This window comes from Saimiri boliviensis, chromosome 4, assembly GCF_048565385.1.
Source record: "Saimiri boliviensis isolate mSaiBol1 chromosome 4, mSaiBol1.pri, whole genome shotgun sequence".
Lineage (NCBI taxonomy): Eukaryota > Metazoa > Chordata > Mammalia > Primates > Cebidae > Saimiri > Saimiri boliviensis.
The window spans coordinates 40,000,596-40,019,699 of record NC_133452.1 but is presented as its reverse complement, the minus strand read 5'-3'; the positions used below and the strand labels follow the sequence as shown (position 1 = coordinate 40,019,699).

The window sequence follows — 19,104 nt, the reverse complement described above, 5'->3', positions numbered from 1 at the left end:
TTGCAACACTTTCAGTGAGGGTCGAGGGAGTGGTCAGTTGTTCTGGGGTCAGTGCATTTAGGAAACAGTTCATGCCTTTTCTGACCCTAGGAAAATCAGAATATACATAGTAAAGTGATCCTCTCAGAAGTCCTACGGACAGAAAGCGAGCTCGTTTTGATTGAGCATCCCCTCAAACTTATTTGGCTGTTCAAGCTGCTCTCTTGCCTCCTACTCCCATCTTAAGTGACAGCTGGGAACATCTCAAAGGCTACACTTTGGAAACATCAGTGTGTCAGAGGCACCAGGTCCATCCTGATTTTCCCAGCAGCCCTATCACCTGCTTGCCATTGTCTACACACACCAGAGCGACACCACTGCAAACTCACTGCCACTCACCATCGACACCCTGGTGGCTCCAAATGCTACCCCTTGGGACAGGCTATCTCCTCAGCGTGACTACTCTGCTCCTACTTAGGCCTCCCAGCCAGTAAATGCCTTCTCACCCTTCACCAAGTTCTGGTAAAACTTGCTCATCTCTGCCAGAGAGGCTTAGACATTTTACACTCTAGTTTCCTAGGCTTCCGTTTTCCATTCAGCTTTCGCCCTTCTAGACATTTCTACAATATGTTATAATTGATTGTGTTCTTGTGTAACACCCTACACACAAGTCTAAAGGTAAGACCCCTAGATGGTAGGTTGTTTTCCTTTTTGGCTAAGGTAGACTGTCAGATCAGAGATTCTTAAGTATTGGCTAAATTAATGAATCAATGAATAGTAAATTATGATACAAGCTCCTTTCAGGGAGGGAAAGCAAAAGGAAATCGCAGATTAAGGTGCCTGTCTATATTCTTATTTCATCAACTAACATACGGTGTTCAAAGTCTTATTAAAAGTGTATTTCTGAGTAACCTCAGATCTCCCCATATATTATCCAATGAAAAAACACCTGTCAGTGATGGGTTATGCTTTAAAAAAAAAAAAAGGAGGCCGGGCCAGGCCTGGTGGCTCACAACTGTAATCTCAGCACTTTGGGAGGCCAAGGTGGGCAAACCACCTGAGCTCAGGAGATCGAGACCAGCCTGGCCAATGTGGTGAAACCCCATCTCTACTAAAATACAAGAACTACCTGGGCCTGGTGGCACATGCCTGTAATCCCAGTTATTTGGGAGGCTGAGGCAGAAGAATCACTTGAACCCAGGAGGCAGAGGCTGCAGTGAGCCAAGATCATGCCACTGCACTCCAGCCTAGGCAACAGAGTGAGACTCTGTCTTAAAACAATAAAAGAAAGAAAAAAGAAAAAGAAAATGAACAAATGCCACTGCATATATGTTTTAAAATGGCTACAGTTATAAATGTAATGTATATTATGTATGTATATTTTACCACAATAAAAAAGCAAATAGAAACAATAATTATTTGTCTGATTGTTATGGGAGAGGGAAACATACATAGTAGACTAATAAAATACCTACAATTTTTTAACCAATTTCTTTGAACAATTTTTAAATGTGTTGAGCTGAAATTGCAAACAAATCTAAGGATAAAAATAAAGCAAGTGAAAAGAAGTTATGAAAGCACAGATGCATGTTTTTATTATAAAATTAAACCACAAAGAGCCCCTTAATTAGAGAAAATAGAGAGCTATTACTGTAAATGATATCCCCGTTAGTACTCCTTAAATTGCAAGGGACAGCTTACAGCTCACATGTGACTATGAAGTTAACTGGTTTTATAATAAAAACACATTCTAATACAATCTAAGAACTGTCTATGAGTGAGATTTTTATGTGGTTCATAAGCTTATTCCAAAAGGCATTCTGGCATAGGGGTTCCTAGGGTACTTTGATATCTGAGGGACAAGTTGTAATAACAGATCCTTGAGCCCTTTACTCATAAATTTTCTTCAAAGGGCATAACGTTTCTGCTTTTTTTTTAGACTAATCAGCAGTGACTTTATAGGCAAACTGCTTCTTTATTTTGGAACTTTAATCAAAAGCTCTAGTCTTTATAATACATACAGAAAAAGCAACTACATTCAACTCAATCCATCATTCACATGACTTACAGATCAAACACATTCTGCTTATTTTATTTTTGCCATTCTTAAAATGAAGCACTTCTAAAATTGATTGAACTAAGATTTTCCAGGTTTCCTTTTTCTATTATGTAACATGCAACTCTGAGGGAAAAAAAAGATCAGTGAAGAAATAGTTAATCATCTAAAATGTGCCAACCCAACCCCAGAAATGACACTTTCCTAGAAATAGTCACAGCCTATCAGATAAAGAGCAGTAATAACTTTCCAAAAACAAATTCTAGAATTTTCTGTTCACCTCTTATAGTTATTTTTCTTAACCAAACATGGAAAAGATAAGGGAAAAAAGTATTCTCCCTTTACTTTGATGGTCCAGTGGCAAACAATAAGGTTAGTACTTTCTGTCACTTTTCCCGAGATGGAGTCTAGGAATCCCTGTACTTTTCAACCCCCAGGATCTGCTATGGGCCACATGGAGTTAATGGATTTATTTTTTCCACTACTTCTTGTAGACAGATAATCCAGGACCATGAAATAGAAGAAACCAGTTCATACAGAACGAGTGTAGCCAAGTGGCCATCAGCTCTTCCTCTTCCACTTCACTGAGCAATTACTGAACAGACAAGCTGTACAGACACTAAATGAACATCGTCACTACCTCTCACTTGTTTTTTGCTTCTGACCTCTTTAAAGGTTTGGACAAAGTAGGTACATTTTTGAGGACACCTAAATAACTTATGAGAGGAGTACAAAGTAAAAGCGATTTATCAATTCTGCATGGCCTGCCATGCCCTTTCACCATCACGGGGACATAACTTCCCCCTAATGATTCCAGTATCAAATACCATTATTTTGTTGCTACTTGTTCTACTTCTAAGACCTAGCGTTTAGATCTTGACATTTACATTCTCCCCATTGTGCGGTTTCTCTACCTAGTCCCACGACCCTCTCTCTCTACGGAATTCTACACTTAAATTTCTCCCTCATCCCTCTGTGGTTTCCTCGGAGGTGACACTTTATCCTTTTTGGCTGTGGTCTCAGCCCATCCCTTACAACTTAGCTAACATCCCCTAAACTTGACTTGTGAGATGCTGGACTTAGGAAATCAAACAACCTACTTTCTAGCTGACCAAATTCCAGACACTGGCACTCTGGGCCTGCTACTTCACTGTAATTTGTAGACTGCATAATCGATACAATAAAGAGTATGAAGTTATTATGTTGGTGCAAAAATAATTGCGGTTTTTCCCATTACTTTTGATGGCAAAAACCTCAATGACTTTTGCACCAATCTAATACTTGGCATAATGCCCAAACTATTTGGGAAGGTGGAAAAAGGGACACATTTGCACAGCCACAGACTAAGACTTGATAAGAACTCTGATCTAAAAAGAGACATACATCAAGGGAAAAACTACATCTTGTCAGCATAGCATGAAACATGCAAGAGGTTTCACAAAACTGTAATACATGGCACATCAAATCAGCTTACACCAAAATGTCAGTAAAGAGAAAGGCGTCAGAACGTCCTTTAAAGTACATTATATGCAAAGTTAGTAAGAGTAAGTTTTGCCATTTTCAACAAATGCTTCCCCCGCCCCCCCACCCCCATATAACCACAAATGTAAAAGAATCTCTGGATAATATTACAAGATAATAATCATGGATGAGCACAGAAGAGCGTGTGCAGTCTCTTCCATCTGGTACAAATAGCAGGAAACAATTACGTATATAATAAAAGTCTTCCCAACCCTCTGTAAAACCCAGGGACAGAAGCAGAATGAATGAAACTTGCAGGCTTCTGTCTAGGTTGGGGAAATTTTTCTCTCGCTATATATGTTTACCAAGAATTGGTAAGCTGTTGTTAGCTAGTTGGACTATTATTCCAATCAGATAAACTTTGTATCATTCAAATTGATGAAATAAGTTTAAAAAGAATGACTTCTATAAAAACAAAGTTGAATGCCATGTGAATCCTTTAAAAAGCAGGTTGCTAAGAAAAGCTGCTCTTGAATTAGGAGAGAGCTAGACGGCTATGAAAAAAACTAGAGAGAAATTTATAAAAATCTAGAATTGTACTGTTATGGCAAAAAAGGTTTTAAACTATAGTACTATAAGATACTTATTATTTATAGAATAGTACAACTCAAAATACATTTATGTCCTTATGTTTCCATATGTTATATGAGCATGGGGAAAGACACACAGGGGTATACACCAAGTTGTAAATACGGATTTCCTATTTTTGTACTATTGTTTTGAAAGTGGTTGTGAGGACAAGGTGAGGGGGGAATAGACTGCATATAAGAAAAAAGTTACACAATAAATAACATCATAACCATGAAAGGATGATTATTGAAGTATTAGTGTCGAACAATTTTAATTTCAAACATTTCATCATTTGTATATTTGACAATGAACATTACTTTTTGTAATCATAAGAAAAGGAAGCTCATTTTCATTTCAAAATTTTTTATTGCAAAAAGAGAGTGAGAACAGAGACCATGAGATTGACTTCTGTGGAAAAGCGGGGAATCAATGCCTAGATTTTGCAGGAAAATTGCTTTTGATCTTTGCTGACAGAGTTATCTACCCTTATATTAGAGAGGAAAGACTGTGGTGAACAATCTCTATCATCTAATTTTCAGAATCTAAAGCTCCATTCTTCAGGGAGTCAAGGGATCAGTCCTTTCAAACCTCTTAAATGCTCAGCTTTTGGCAGGAAATTTTTTGTCCATGTTTACCAGCAGTATTTTAGTAGAAAATTAACATTGCCTGTTTATAACTAGAGCTCATAGGCTTAAATTCCAAGTCAACTTGTCTTCTGGTAGATTTTCAATATTTAACTCTAGGCCAGTGCATCATTCAGGTAATGCCTGTCACACATTAGAATTTAACTGAAAGAGCAATGCATTCATTATCCTTTAACTTCCCAATAGTTGCAGAGCATCAGATTGGAAGGTGCTTTGTGTTCATTGCAAGGGATAGGGGCCTTTGACACGAAGTTCTAATGATACATTTTCATGTATATAGGGAAAACAAATTCTAAGGAAATTTCGATTCTTTTAGAAGTTCACTTGAAAGAGAAAGGGAACAAATTCTACAAGAAAAATAACAACTTTGGTATAGTACAAACTACTAACTCAACAACATCTGGGACCGGAGATAAGAATCCAGCTCCAAGCTGGACACAGTGGCTCATGCCTACAATTCCAGCACTTTGGGAGGCCAAGGCAGGAGAATTGCTTGAGGCCAGGAGTTTGAGACCAACCTGGACAACATAATGAGACTGCCTCTCTCTAAATATCTGTGTGTATACATATATATATATATATATATATATATATATATATATATATATTTTATTTTTTACTTTTTATTTTTTTCCAAAAAAAGAATCCAGCTCTACCTACTGTGTCATAACAATTCTTTGGAGATTTTAGGAAGTAAACACACATGTATTTTTTAACTCTTTAAAAAATGTTTCCCTTTCCAATAAATTTCAACCTTTAAACTCAGTACTACTTAGAAAAATCCACATACCTCAATGTATTCCGTCTTCCCTATGAATTCAATTATTTATTAGACAAGCTAAAATAGCAGCTACCATTTAGGTGTATGTACCATTTACTTACAATGGCAAAAACCACAATTACTTTTGTACAAGCCTAATAATATTAACTCACATGTTCAGGCGCACAGAAATTACCTAACTTGCCTATGTTTCTATGCAAATAGAAAGTGATAAAACTGGAATTCAGATACACTGCACGCTGCATTAGGTGTGAGAGCAGTTATAATGTGCCCAGGACCTGGGTATATGAATGTCTCCGCTTTTACTGTTAGCTCAATTGGTCAAAATCTACCTTAGGAGTAATTTTATAAGATTGGGCTTACATAAATTCAAAAAAGAAGACTATGCAATGAATTAATCTGTACTAATCTAGAACCACTGATAAAGCAAAGTCCTGGAAAATAAATAAATAAATACATTTTTAACAGTTTTTTAAAAGATTAGGTTTACTTTGGAGGAATTTCAGCACCTTGGTTGTGCTCCAGAACTGTTTATCTCCCTATTTCTCCAGGAAGAGGCAAGAGAGAAAAAAATAAAAGATTATTCTAGAGCTACTGCAGGCTAGCATCGGTCACGTGCAAAAACACTTCCATTCACTCTGAGTTAAAAGGACCATAACTAGGAAGCAGCCTTCCTGGTGTGGCCTTTAGTTTCATACCAGACTACGCATTGGGGAGCTGGTTCTCGGAAAAAACCCTCCCAGCGGTAGGAATCAGAGTGCACCTTGGTGCAGCTGCCTTTGGCTGACGCAAGAGTCCTGATAGACACTGATCCGACCTGTTTTGCTTCCTGGCTCTTCTCATCCTGTCTTAATAATTCATTTGGTTTTACTTTCACTTACACACAAACACACACACCACACCGATGTATCACTAGGAGTTATTACTATACTTAATATTCATGTCAAGAGCATGTACTCTGAGTTCATCCAAAAATGCAAATACTTTTCTCTGCAAAGAAAATATGGTTAATTCCACACATTTTTCTTTTCTCCTAAAAGTAACAATTAGATTGTTTAGATGCTGTACACTCTGTAATGTACAAAACCAGACCTTTAAGTTTCATGTCAAAAGCAGAAGTCAAACACAGAAAAATCAACTAATTTGATTAGCAGGATGGCATAGTTTGCAAATTACCTGCTTTCCATTTTTCTTCTCTATATCTAGTTACTGTTAAAACAGGCAATGTGGCATGGTAGAAGGATTCTGAACTTGACCATCTGGAGCCCTGGAGTCTAGTCCAGGCTCTCCCACTAATCTGTTGTGCAGCTACAGGCAACGGCCTTCACTTCTCTGGCCTTAGATTCTCGATATAAGAAACAGGAAGAAAGATGAACAGAGAGCTTCTAAGATGCCTTGCAGCCTAATCCCCACTTTGGAGACTTGTGATCCCAATGCTAGCACTTTGACAAGGCTTCCCCACTTTAAACTTTCACTTGAACTGTGAATATCCATGATCATTGCCCAGCACCTCCATTAGAAAAAACAATCACTCGGTTACAGAACTGACCAAACACCTGCTCTAATCTTGCAAAAAAGAACCGAAGAAGCAGCAGAAGCGGGGCACCACCACCTTCTGTGCGCAGCGAAACTTGTGGTTATTTGACGCCATTGACAAAGGACGTTATTACACTATTCAGAATTGCAAATGAGGTTGGAGGTAGTGTTAGATATTAAGCAGGTTCTATTTCATCATAATTAACAGGGATAGAAAACGACATGGTAAATCACATCAGAAATGTCTTTTGGCTGCTTTTTAAAGCATGCCAGGAAGAACTTGAGTCGCCTTTATTGCTTTTCTTATTCCTGTGCTCCTGAAGGGAGGGGAGAGCAGGCGGAAGAATATTAGTCATCTGCAATTAATTACTCACCGAATTTTCTAAGCCACGATCATCTTTCCTTTTGAGCTTTCATCTAAGTATCTTTAAGAACTTCTGAGTATTAATTATAACAACACTGTCTTGAAATAATTTTTGGCTTTGATTAAAAATCATGTGTCCTACTTTCAGTTATTCTCTTCAGGTGTGGAGCCTAAAGAATCTCAGAAGGTTCGAGTTTGGAAAGATGTTGAAGTATGTCCAGACCGACCCTCGCATTTTGTAGTTTCTGAGACTAGAGAGGTTACCAGACTTGCCCTATTTAACCCAGCTAATCAAGAGACAGATTTAGCATAGAATAAACCACATCCTGTTCTCCAAGGCCTCATTTGAGCTTGTGCCAAAATAACATATTTCATAATAGTCTTGTAACCACTCACCTCCTAAGTTACTTTAAAAAAGTAATTTATGGATAACTTCCTTAGACACAAGGCCAGCATGTCGGTGCAAATTCCCGCTGCCATTTAAAGATGATCTGAGGACTTACATGAAACGTATTTCCCTTCCTGAGGTTTTCAGTATTTGTGATATAAGCTAAAATTCGGGTAATCAAGATTAATCATTGCTGCATAAGTTATTCTGGAGATGAACTGTGTTCAAATGCAAGGAAACGACCCCTAAACATTAAAACGTCCATTTTATCTGCCTAGTAATGTTAAAACCTCGGTTCAAGCATCATGCTCTCTGCAAGGGATAGCAAAAACAAGTGAAATAGCTTCTTTTCTTAATGTCACCTACAGTACCAAGTATCTCTAGGGCCACTGAGCAGTAGGGGAAGGACATAAAAAAAGTGATTGTGGGTGAGAAAGAAACAGGAGACCACGAAGTGGGTGTCTAAAGCATATTTTTATTAATTAACAATATGGCAGAGGTCCAGCCTTCAAATGTCACACTTAGCTCAAGGGAAGACCATACTGATGTGGTTCAAAGTTGGGCCTTAAGAATCAGAGCTGGCTCCTCCACTTGACACTCATGAAGCCCTGGGCTTATTACTTCACCTTCTTAAGCCTCAGTTTTCTCATCCATAAAGTGGGATAATTGGCCCCCACCACAGAACTGTTGGGAGAAATAAATGTGATAACATATAATCAGTGGTGATGTTAGTCATAAAAAAGTAGTACTCAAGTAGGGCGTGATGATGGCTCACTCCTGTAATCCCAGCACTTTGGGAGTCTGAGGCTAGCGGATCATGAGATCAGGAGTTCAAGACCAGCCTGACCAATATGGTAAAACTCCATCTCTACTAAAAATACAAAAATTAGTCCTACATGGTGGCACATGCCTGTAATCCCAGTTACTCAGAAGGCTGAGGCAGAAGAATCCCTTGAACTCGGAAGGCGAAGGTTATGGTAAGCCGAAATCATGCCATTGCACTCCAGCCTGGGTGACAGAGCAAGACTCCATCTCAATCACACACACACGAAAATGTAGTACTCAATAAACAAACTCAAAGTTGCTTTGAGACAATTAGCCCATCTTTACTCCAGGTGTTGGGCCATTAATGGTCTATATAGTTGTGAAGCACAAAGATACTCATGGAGCATTCTTTTCATGATGCTATTTTTCTTCTCTTCTAAAGAGCTGTTTTGAATATACATATATATATATATATATATATATATATATATATATATATATATATCTGTGTGTGTGAGAGAGACAGGGTCTTGCTCTTTTGCCCAGGCTGGAATACAATGTCATGATCACGGTTCACTACACTCTCAATCTCCCTGGGCTCAAGAGATCCTCCCATCCCAGCCTCCTGAAGAGTTGGGACCACAGGTACATGCCACCATACCGAGCTCATTTCTTAATTTTTTCTAAAGACAAGGTCTCCCTATGTTGCCCAGGCTGGTCTTGATCTCCTGGGCTCAAGCAGGAGAGTCCTCCTACCTCAGCCTCACAAAGGGCTGGGATTACAGGTGTGAGCCACTATACCTGGCCTAAAATGAATTTTTTGTTTATTTGAAGGAACAAGTGTTCAACTAATCCTTGTGATCACCAATATTTTTTTTTTTTTCTCTAGAGACATTCAGAAAATGAGGTGAAACTGTATTGACCTGGGTCATATCAGAGCCTCCAATCTGAATATTCATTCTTTGTCTCCACCTGGTAATGTCCTTCTTTTGCGTCCCACCTTCGCTTGTTGCCTCTTACTCTGCCTCACTGGGCTCTCCTCCTCAAAGGAGGTTCAGGTGATAAAAAGTGAAAAAAATTATGAATAATAGTTGAAAATACAAATAAATTATGTTAGAGCCCAAAGTCCGGGCGTTTCATGACTTCAAAAACAAAGACCTATAGAGAATACATCCATGTGCTTTTTGGTTATGTTTTTTTGTGCTTTGCATAATGTCACAAGCCTGTGTTTCTGAAAATAAATTTTAATCCAAAAAGTACAGACATTCATTTTTCTAGAACTCATAAAAATATCCTTTGACTCTATCATGTTTTTCAAATACTCAATTTACTTTATTTTTGCTGTGATTAGGGCCAGGTTTTTTTAGTAGAAATGATGCCAGGAGGTCTGTTTCGTGAATGTTCTGCCACACATAAAGAATTGGCATTCTGCTCAGACTTTTCAAAGAACAACTCCAAATGGGAGATAAGGCAAAATTTTACACTCGCAAAATATAAGGTCGGGTATTCCTTACGTTGGGTATCAGTAGCCTAAAATCAATTATTCACTTCAGAAAATGCATTGTATCACAAATTGAAATGAGAGTTGCTTGTATCCTATAAATGTCCTCTATCTCTTTTGTTCTTGCGCGCCATCTAGTGTTCTTTAGGGGAATATTTAGCTACAATTCTCAGCCCTGTTTGGGCTGGAAAGGCGGCCTTAGTCTGGAGAACGAATAGTCCAATACCCTGCCTTCATTTTTCACTGGAAGCCGAGTCACTGCTTTCTGGAGGTGAAACAGATAATTACTGATCATTTTGAAATTAGATTTTATTCTAGGATACTGGGAACAGTCTCTGTTATACCCTGCTGACTCACTTTATTGCTCATAATCATCATTTACCAGGAGTTTCAGCAGCACAGAATTGAGATATATACACAATGCACATTAAAGAAAATTAAATATTACAGTGACTTCAAAATTAGACAAATAACTGATTCAGTGAAAGTTATATACTTTATTCAGACTCAGAATGAGTTTGTTCAGACTCAATAACACCTACAATAATCACCTGTAAAACGGGCATCACCATATAGATCATCACCACCATAATCTATCTCAGAGGGTTATTATGTGGGGGGTGGGGAGGGAGAATTTTCAAAGCCCCTAGTAGAGTTTATGATCCACAGAAGCAATTAATGACGGCCATTTTTAATACTGAACAAGTATCCCTATAAAATGGAATTCTCAGAAGCCAATACTCCATTGGATCAGCACCCATCAGGACAAATCAGATATGGTCTGGTTCAATAACTATTCTTTCTTCCAACAGTTCTTCCCCATGCTGTGTGCAGTACAGTGGAATTGGTGATAGCAGTGGCTCTAGTGCTCACAGATAGAGCTCCATTTACAAACAAGTGACCTCAGACTTTTGTGTGTGTGTCTGTTTTCTTTTTCTTTTTGAGATGGAGTTTCACTCTTGTTGCCCAGGCTGGAGTGCAGTGGCATGATCTGGCTCACTGCAACCTCTGCCTCCTGGGTTCAAGCAATTCTCCTACCCCAGCCTTCTGAGTAGCTGAGATTACAGGCATGTGCCAATGTCTGGCTAATTTTGTATTTTTAGTAGAAATGGGATTTCTCTGTGTTGGTCAGGCTGGTCTTGAACTCCTGACCTCAGATGATCCATCCACCTTGGCCTCTCAAAGTGCTGGGGTTATAGGCATGAGCCACTGCACCCGGCCTGACCTCAGACTTTCACTTGACTTCTCTACAGTGCAGTTTCAATATCTATCAAACAGGGATAATGTTAATATTTATGTCATCGATTTTTTGCGAGGATTATTGTGCTGATATGTGTACCTGGCACCTAGCAAGTGCTACATGATTAAGTTGTTAAGTATTCGCTGGAAAATTTAAAGCAAAATAAAAATTGTTTACAGGCTGGGTGTGGTAGCTCATGTCTATAATCCCAGCACTTTGGGAGGCAGAGGCAGGAGGATCACTTGAGGCCAGGAGTTCAAGACCAGCCTAGGCAATGTACATTTGGATACAAAAAATGCAAACAGTAGCCAGGCATGGTATTGCATATCTGTAGCACCAGCTAATCAAGGGGTTGAGGGCCCTGAGGCAGGAGGATTGCTTGGGTGAGCCCAGGAGTTTGAGTTTATAGTCAGCTATAATCATGCCATTGCACTCCAGCCTGGGCACCAGAGTAAGACTCTGTCTCTCTGAAAAAAGAAAAAAAAAGAAAGGAAGAAAAAAAAAATCATTTACTTTGTACCTGTTCTAATAACACTGTTATAGAGCTAAGTGATATTTAACAAAACCTAATTTTTTGAGAAAAAGGCTACTACAATACATAGGTTGGTGTTTCTAATACAGTTAAAAATTTCACCTTGAAAGATCTTTTCAACAGAAGTATATTTATTTTAAATAATAGTACTAACTTTCTCATTTCTTCCTCTGTGCCCCCTACTGTGCTATATGCTTTTGGTTATTATGTGACTTAATTCCTATGACCTCACTCTGAGGGAGGAGAGCATGACCATTTGCCAGACCGGATAGATGAGAAACTGAAGCCTTAGAGAAATTAAGGAACTTAACCAAGTTCAGAGGTGGTATGTACAGGTGAAACACACAAAATAGCCTCCAAACCCAGGAATGTTTATAACTGCTACACTAAATGTCTTCTCCACTTATAAATGGTTGACGTAGTGTCCTACAAATGCTTAAACATAAAATAATTCCTAGGTCCTATAGCAAATAGCTTAATTTCTCTAAGTCTCCATTTTCCTTAGATGTAAAATGAGATTCAATGGATTAGATGGTCCAAGATGCTGAAAACCCTAGAATTTAAAGCAAACATTTTAACTTCGTAAGTCTGATTGGTAAATCTAAGATTTTGCTTATTTGGAATTTAAAAATAAGTCTATTGTCTTAATTTGTCTTAATTCATTTGAGCTGCCATAAAAATATATCATGAATTAAATGGCTTATAAAAGATTTCTCATAGTTCTGGAGGGTGGAAAGTCCATGATCAAGGCAAATTCAGCATCTGGTGAGGCCTCACGTTCTGGATCATAGATAGTACCCTCTTGCTTTATATTCACATGGTAGAAGGGCTAGCTAGCTCCCTGGGGTCTCTTTTATAAGGGCGTGAATCCCAATTATGAGGGCTCTGCCCCTATGACCTAATCACTTCTCAGATATCACCTGCTAATACCATCTCCTTGGGGGTTGGGATTTTAACATAAAAATTTTGTGGGGGATGCAAACATTCAGACTATAACAGGATTGCTCTACTGGATTCTCTAATTAGCTTTCTCCCAATTATAAATCATTTATATCAGTATAAGAAATTGTTAGATGTGATAGTATCTAATTCAAAATTTGAAAAGTATAGGATATTTATCCTTGTGTAAATAATATCACAATATATAATGCATTAAATTTATATTAAAATATATGCAATGAGACAACTTGCTTGTTAATTTTCTCTTATTTTGTAATATTTAAGCAATTTATATTAAAAATACTATCACTTTAATTACTTATTAGCCAGTCTCAATTTATTTTAGTGACTATAAAAAAGGGGGAAATCTGCCACCAGTCAACCTAGATATTAGCAACATTCAACCTCATTGGCATTTTGTTTTTATTTTCCTCCAGTCAGCCAAACAGGTATTAAGAAACAGGAAGACAGTAATATTGGTGCCGTCTTACATTCTTTAGCATTCCATTAACACACATGCAACAGTTGAAAGGGATTACTTGCTACTATAATGCTAACATAATAGAACCGAATTCACTCTCAGCCCCCATAAATCATTCTATCCAGCCAGGGTTGGAATGGCCTGGCCAAGAATGCGAATTTGGTAGTGGTAGCCAAGATAAGGGAACTGAGCGCTTAACAAATGAACACATCAGGGTAGTAATGACTCTTTTTTTTATTATTATTTTTCTTTTAGAACTAACCTAGTAATGACTCTTAATAGAGAAGGGAGAAGATAACCCCACATCCCTGGCCATCCATTGTAAGGTTCATAATCCTTCACATACACTATGTTCATTCTCTTCATAGGACTTATAACTCTGACATATTTATTACCTAATTTAATTTTGAGTTTATAAGTCAGAATTGTGTATATTTACTGTGTACTTGTTTTGAAATACATATACATATGGAATAGCTACATTGAACTAATTAACATATACATTACCTCACATATTTTTGGGGTGAGGACACTTAAAATCTACTTCTAGCAATTTTTAATAACTCAATAAATTGTTATTAACTATAGTCACCAAGTTTTACAATTGATCTCTTTGACTTATTCCTCCTAACTGAAATGTTGTGTCCTTTGACCAATATCTATCTCCCCAGTCCTTCCCACCAACTCCTAGGTCCCTGGTAACTACCATTCTACCCTCTACTTATGAGTCTGAGTTTTGTGGGTTCTTTATGAAAGTGACATCACATAGTATTTGTCTTTCGATGCCTGGATTACTTCACATAACCTAATCTCCTCTAGGTTCATCCATGTTGACCCAAATGACAGGATTTCTTCTGCTTTAAGGCTGAATAGCATTCCACTGGATATATATACACCATATTTTCTTTATCCATTTATTCATTGGTAGACACTAAGATTGATTCTATTTGGCGCTTGTGAAAAATGCTGCAATAAACATGGGAGTATGGATATCTTTTGGACATACTGATTTCATTTCCTTTGACTATATCCCTGGTGGTGGGATTGCTGGGTAACATAGCCACATTTTAAATTTTTTGAGGAACCGCCAAACTGTTTTTCATAATGACTGTACTCATCTACACTCCAACCATGATGTGTTTATCAATCGTTTCTCTATCAAAATTCAGGTTTCATGACATGAGGAATTAAACTGTCTCCTATCCTCTGTAGACCTAGTACCTAGAACAGTAGTACCTAACACAGTATAGTTGTGTAGAATACATTTACCAAATAATGAATGAGATCATGCAAATGGTTAAAAAATAAGTTACCTTCTCTCTCTGGAAAAAATTTTTTTTTTGAGACAGACTTTCACTCTTGTTGTCCAAGCTGGAGTGCAAGGGTGCAATCTCAGCTTACTGCAACTTCCACCTCCTGAGTTCAAGCGACTCTCCTGCCTCAGTCTCCCGAGTAGCTGGGATTACAGGCATGTGCCACCATGCTCAGCTAATTTTTTGTATTTTTAGTAGAAAATGGGGTTTCACCATATTAGCCAGGCTGGTCTCAAACTCCTGACCTCAGGTGACCCACCTGCCTCAGCCTTCCAAAGTATTGGGATTACAAGCGTGAGCCACGTACCGGCCTCTGGATACATTTTATTGCTAACACCTCATTGATAGTTATTGTCCTTTCTACCTCTCTACCACTAAGACGAATCTCCTCCTACTTCCATTTACAAGTGTATCTTAATCTGAAAACTCTTCTAGACAATGACAGACAGTGACTGCTTAGTATCCAGCCGTTAGCAACCTATCCTATGCCTGAGCTGAGTAGATGTTTGCCCTCATGCACCTAACTTTCCTTCTGGACAAGAGGCATTTCAGGGTGGTTCTACCTCTCCTTCTGAAACTTCCTGGCTTCTTGTAGACTAGATGCTCTCATTTGGCAACATGAACTGTGCACATCTTCATCATGCTTAGAGTTACAAATTTCCCTATGGACTGAGAGACTTACGTCTCATAAGCATCTTTACTTTTCATTAGGAGGTATATAGAATTTGCACCATGACATGTGTCCAACGCACTCCTGCCCTGAATCCTTACTTTGAATGAAAACCTGGGTGTCATTTGGTACTGTAAGATAGACAAACCCACATCCACAACTTGCTTCAGATGCCACCTTCACCACACCCCTCCTGCCCTTGCACAAACCTACAGTAGTTCTGGCAAGGCTCCCCACATCTAAACTGCACATGAAGACACTAGGCTGACCATCAGGCTTTTCCAGACTACAACCCCTCTGCTTCCCTCCATTTGGAGGTAGATCTCATTTTGCGAAATCTGTGAAGAGGGCAGCAGATGGCAACAGGCTGACGCTTTACACTGTAGAATAGTTTCTAAGACCAACTTGACCTCATACTCTGGGAGTTTGAGCATAAGGTACACGAAGTATCACAGCCCTTTGACAGGGCATGAGCAATTAGACAAATGGTAGCCCTGCTGCTATCACACTGGAACACCCTAGACTTGGGTGTGTATTACACTTCCTAGCCTGGTTATTCCCCCACCATATCCTACATTTCACTTGAGATCACTTGAAATAGACTTTTTACTTGACAACTTTGACAAATTCCATCTTTCCCCCAAAGAAATCTATATCCAGGGCTAGGCAAAGACCTGCAGGCCTTGTAGAGCTCTATGGGAAAAGACTGTCACTAATGCACAGGCTCAGTGGCACCTAAGGTGTCTTTAAAATACAGATTCCTGAGCTCCAGTCTCAACAAATTTTGATCCAGGAAGATTCAGTTGGGGCGAGAGAATCTGTATTCTTCAAAAGTTCATTCACTACTGGCACCACCCAACCATCACTCAACTCTTCACCTCATTATGTCTGAAGTATATTCAGGTTAGGAGCCCACTGCCCTAAACTGCACAACTATGAGCAATGCAAAAAGCTTCATCTTGCTCTCACAATAAGGAAGGACCCATTCATTCATTCATTCATTCATTCATTTGTGCATCAGACATCATGCTAAAAATCTTTAGGGAAATAAATAATAGAGTTTCTTTGGGCAGGACTAAATAATTTATGGAGTACAGTGAAAAATAAAAATATGCGGCCCCTCGTTCAATATATTTTATTTTAAGAGACAGAGTATCACTCTGTTGTCCAGGCTGGAGTGCAGTGGCATGATCTCAGTTCACTGCAACCTCTGCCTCCTGGGTTCAAGTGATTCTCCCGCCTCAACCTCCCAAGTAGCTGGAGTTACAGGCATTTGCCACCACACCCAGCTAATTTTTGTATTTTTAGTAGAGACAGGGTTTCACCGTTTTGGCCAAGATTGCCTCGAAATCTTGACCTCAGTTGATCCTCCCACCTTGGCCTCCCAAAATCCTGGGATTACACATGTGAGTCACTGTGCACAGAGAAATTAAGATGCCTTTATCCCTGTAAAATAGGACTCAAGAAATATTAAGAATCTCAAGCAACAGCGGAGCATTAAACCAAGCATAGGGCCCATCTGACCATGGGCAAAGCATGTTCATTTTGAGAATCCACTTATCTAAACTACACTCCTTGGAGCAATAAGAAAGACAAGAAGTACTTCATTTGGCTCTCAGAACAAGGATATCCCTTAGAACTGTATCCACAATGCTGGCCCAGCCTGTGTAGGAAGAAGAAATCTAGAACATTCCCACCTGAGAAACAAAATTCCACTAACAGGCAAAAAGTGATGAGCCAATTAAAAAAAATATTAGTGATCATTAAGAAACAGTCTCCATCTCAATAAACTCTTCTAGTTGAATAACTAGACTTTGCCCTTCTAATGAGTATGCTTAAAATAACAACAGAATAATAAATTATTATTCTCCGTTACTTTGGGGTTTTCTTGGGTACTATAGCTTTCTAGAAGCTATAAAAATAAATCCTTAGAAAATTCTCTCTTTGTTGAGCTGACCAGGGTTATGCAAGTGATATCCACAAAAAGGAAAGAACAACAGGTCTTCTTCATTTCTACTTAACTCACAATAGCTTCTAATATCCTTTCTAATCTTAATAATATGCAAAAAAGTATGAAAAATTTCACTCAAGACAGCCAGGTTGAAACTTGAATTAATCCAAAGGCGCTTAATAAATGAGCTCTTTCATACTACAGAACATTATTCTTGTTAAGCCATTTGTCAAGCTCAAACTCCAACATTTCACGTTAGTAATCATCATGATTCTGTAATACAGAATTATGCAGTTTAAGAAGCTGATAGCTATTTTGTTGTATGGATTTGGGGATCTATAAACCCAAGTCTTGGCATTTATTCCTATCCCTTTAAGATTAAAGAATTAAAAAAAAAATTAAGGGTGCAGACCAAAAGCATGACAGAAATGCCTGTTCTTCATAAACACAGTGCTTAACAGTTTTTTGTATGGATCATGATTGTCAAGGTTACTATATTAGCTGCCAAAGTGCCAAAGGCTTGGTTCTTCTACATTTACTGTTTCATTGTTGTTTTGCCTTATTTGTATTCAGACATAATACTTGGCTTCAGAACATTATAAATAGCAATCAACAAAATTAAAATGAGCACAGCCAGCATACAGTATGTTGAAACTGTGGTAGAGGGGAAACAAAAGCACGCACAGAGTAATAAGGGCTTGATATTGTTTAAAAGGCACCTTACCCAGATGTTAAGGGATGTTTTCTCCTTGCAAATCGAATAGGAAGAGCCAGGAAAGATGACCTCCCTAGCGCCGCAGCCATTTCTAGAAGGCACGTGTACATTTAAGTTTCTTGCTCTGACACCGTCCAGGGGTAGCAAAATGTGAGCCATTCATGCACATCCAAAATAAAATCTCACTGACTTCCCAGGAAAAGTAGAAAAGGGACGTATCAGGTATAGAATCACAATTTTACACATTGAAAACCAGTTTACAAACTAATACACTACTTGTCAAATTTACTAAAGAAAAACAGTTTTGCTGAATTGAACATTATGCCTTTTGGACTACAGTTTTATTGCAGTCCACTGACAAATGTAATATCCATTTGATAACAAAATTTCAGTTTACGGATTTTCTGAATACTGGAAATATAACAAAATCTATGTCTAATTGTTGTTTTGAACTTATCAAAACATCTCATACATACTTTAACCAGCAAAGCCTACATGACAGTTCTAAAAACCAGGACAGGTAAGTATTCTTCAGAATCATTCCTTTAAAAATACATTGCAGCCCTGGGAATTCTGAGTTGGTGAGCCTGGGGTAAGGGCCAAGCCTGGTCTGAAAATAATTTTAAAACTCCCTGGGTGATTCTGAAACACAGCTGGGGCTCAGAACCACTGTTCCAGACAAATGGTTCTCAAGTGGTCCCTAGACCAGACACATCTGGGAACAGGGTCCAAATGCAACTTTTGCAGTTCCTCCCACACGTACTAAATTAGAAACCCACTGGGAGGAAGGAGGAGTTTAACAGGCCCTCTGTGGGATTCTGGTTCAACTTTGAGAATCGCTGTTTATTCTAAAGATGAGCTATATCAAAATTGTCTGTCTTGGAATTACTAAAACAAAGCTACCAGACCTTTTACCAGATTTTGATAGTTTCTGTATTCATCATTCAAATCGACATCAATCTTAGACATTTACTACTCCATGTAAGGACCTAACAGGTGCTACTTTGGAAATGTTTCTACAGGCAGGCACTTGTAGGATCTTAGGCTCCAGCTCTTTCTCTGGGTTACAGCAGAGGTCAGCAAACTTTTCCTGTTAGGGCTAGATAGGAAATGTCTTCAGCTTTACAGGCCACATGGTCTCTGTCACAAATGACTGTC

At 38.5% G+C, this 19,104-nt stretch overlaps 1 protein-coding gene across 2 annotated transcripts in view; it reads right to left on the bottom strand.

Annotated features, from left to right (window-relative positions):
• Positions 1–19,104, bottom strand: part of ARHGAP18 (Rho GTPase activating protein 18) — a 230,945-nt gene that overhangs the window by 204,547 nt on the left and 7,294 nt on the right. Inside the window, exon 1 of one of the 2 annotated variants that reach the window (XM_074397483.1) lies at positions 7,462–7,683. The exons of the other annotated variant lie outside the window; for it this stretch is intronic. The gene's annotated coding sequence lies outside the window, so the exon portion shown is untranslated. Of the gene's footprint in view, positions 1–7,461; positions 7,684–19,104 lie in introns of those variants that run through there. 2 annotated transcript variants of the gene reach the window in all.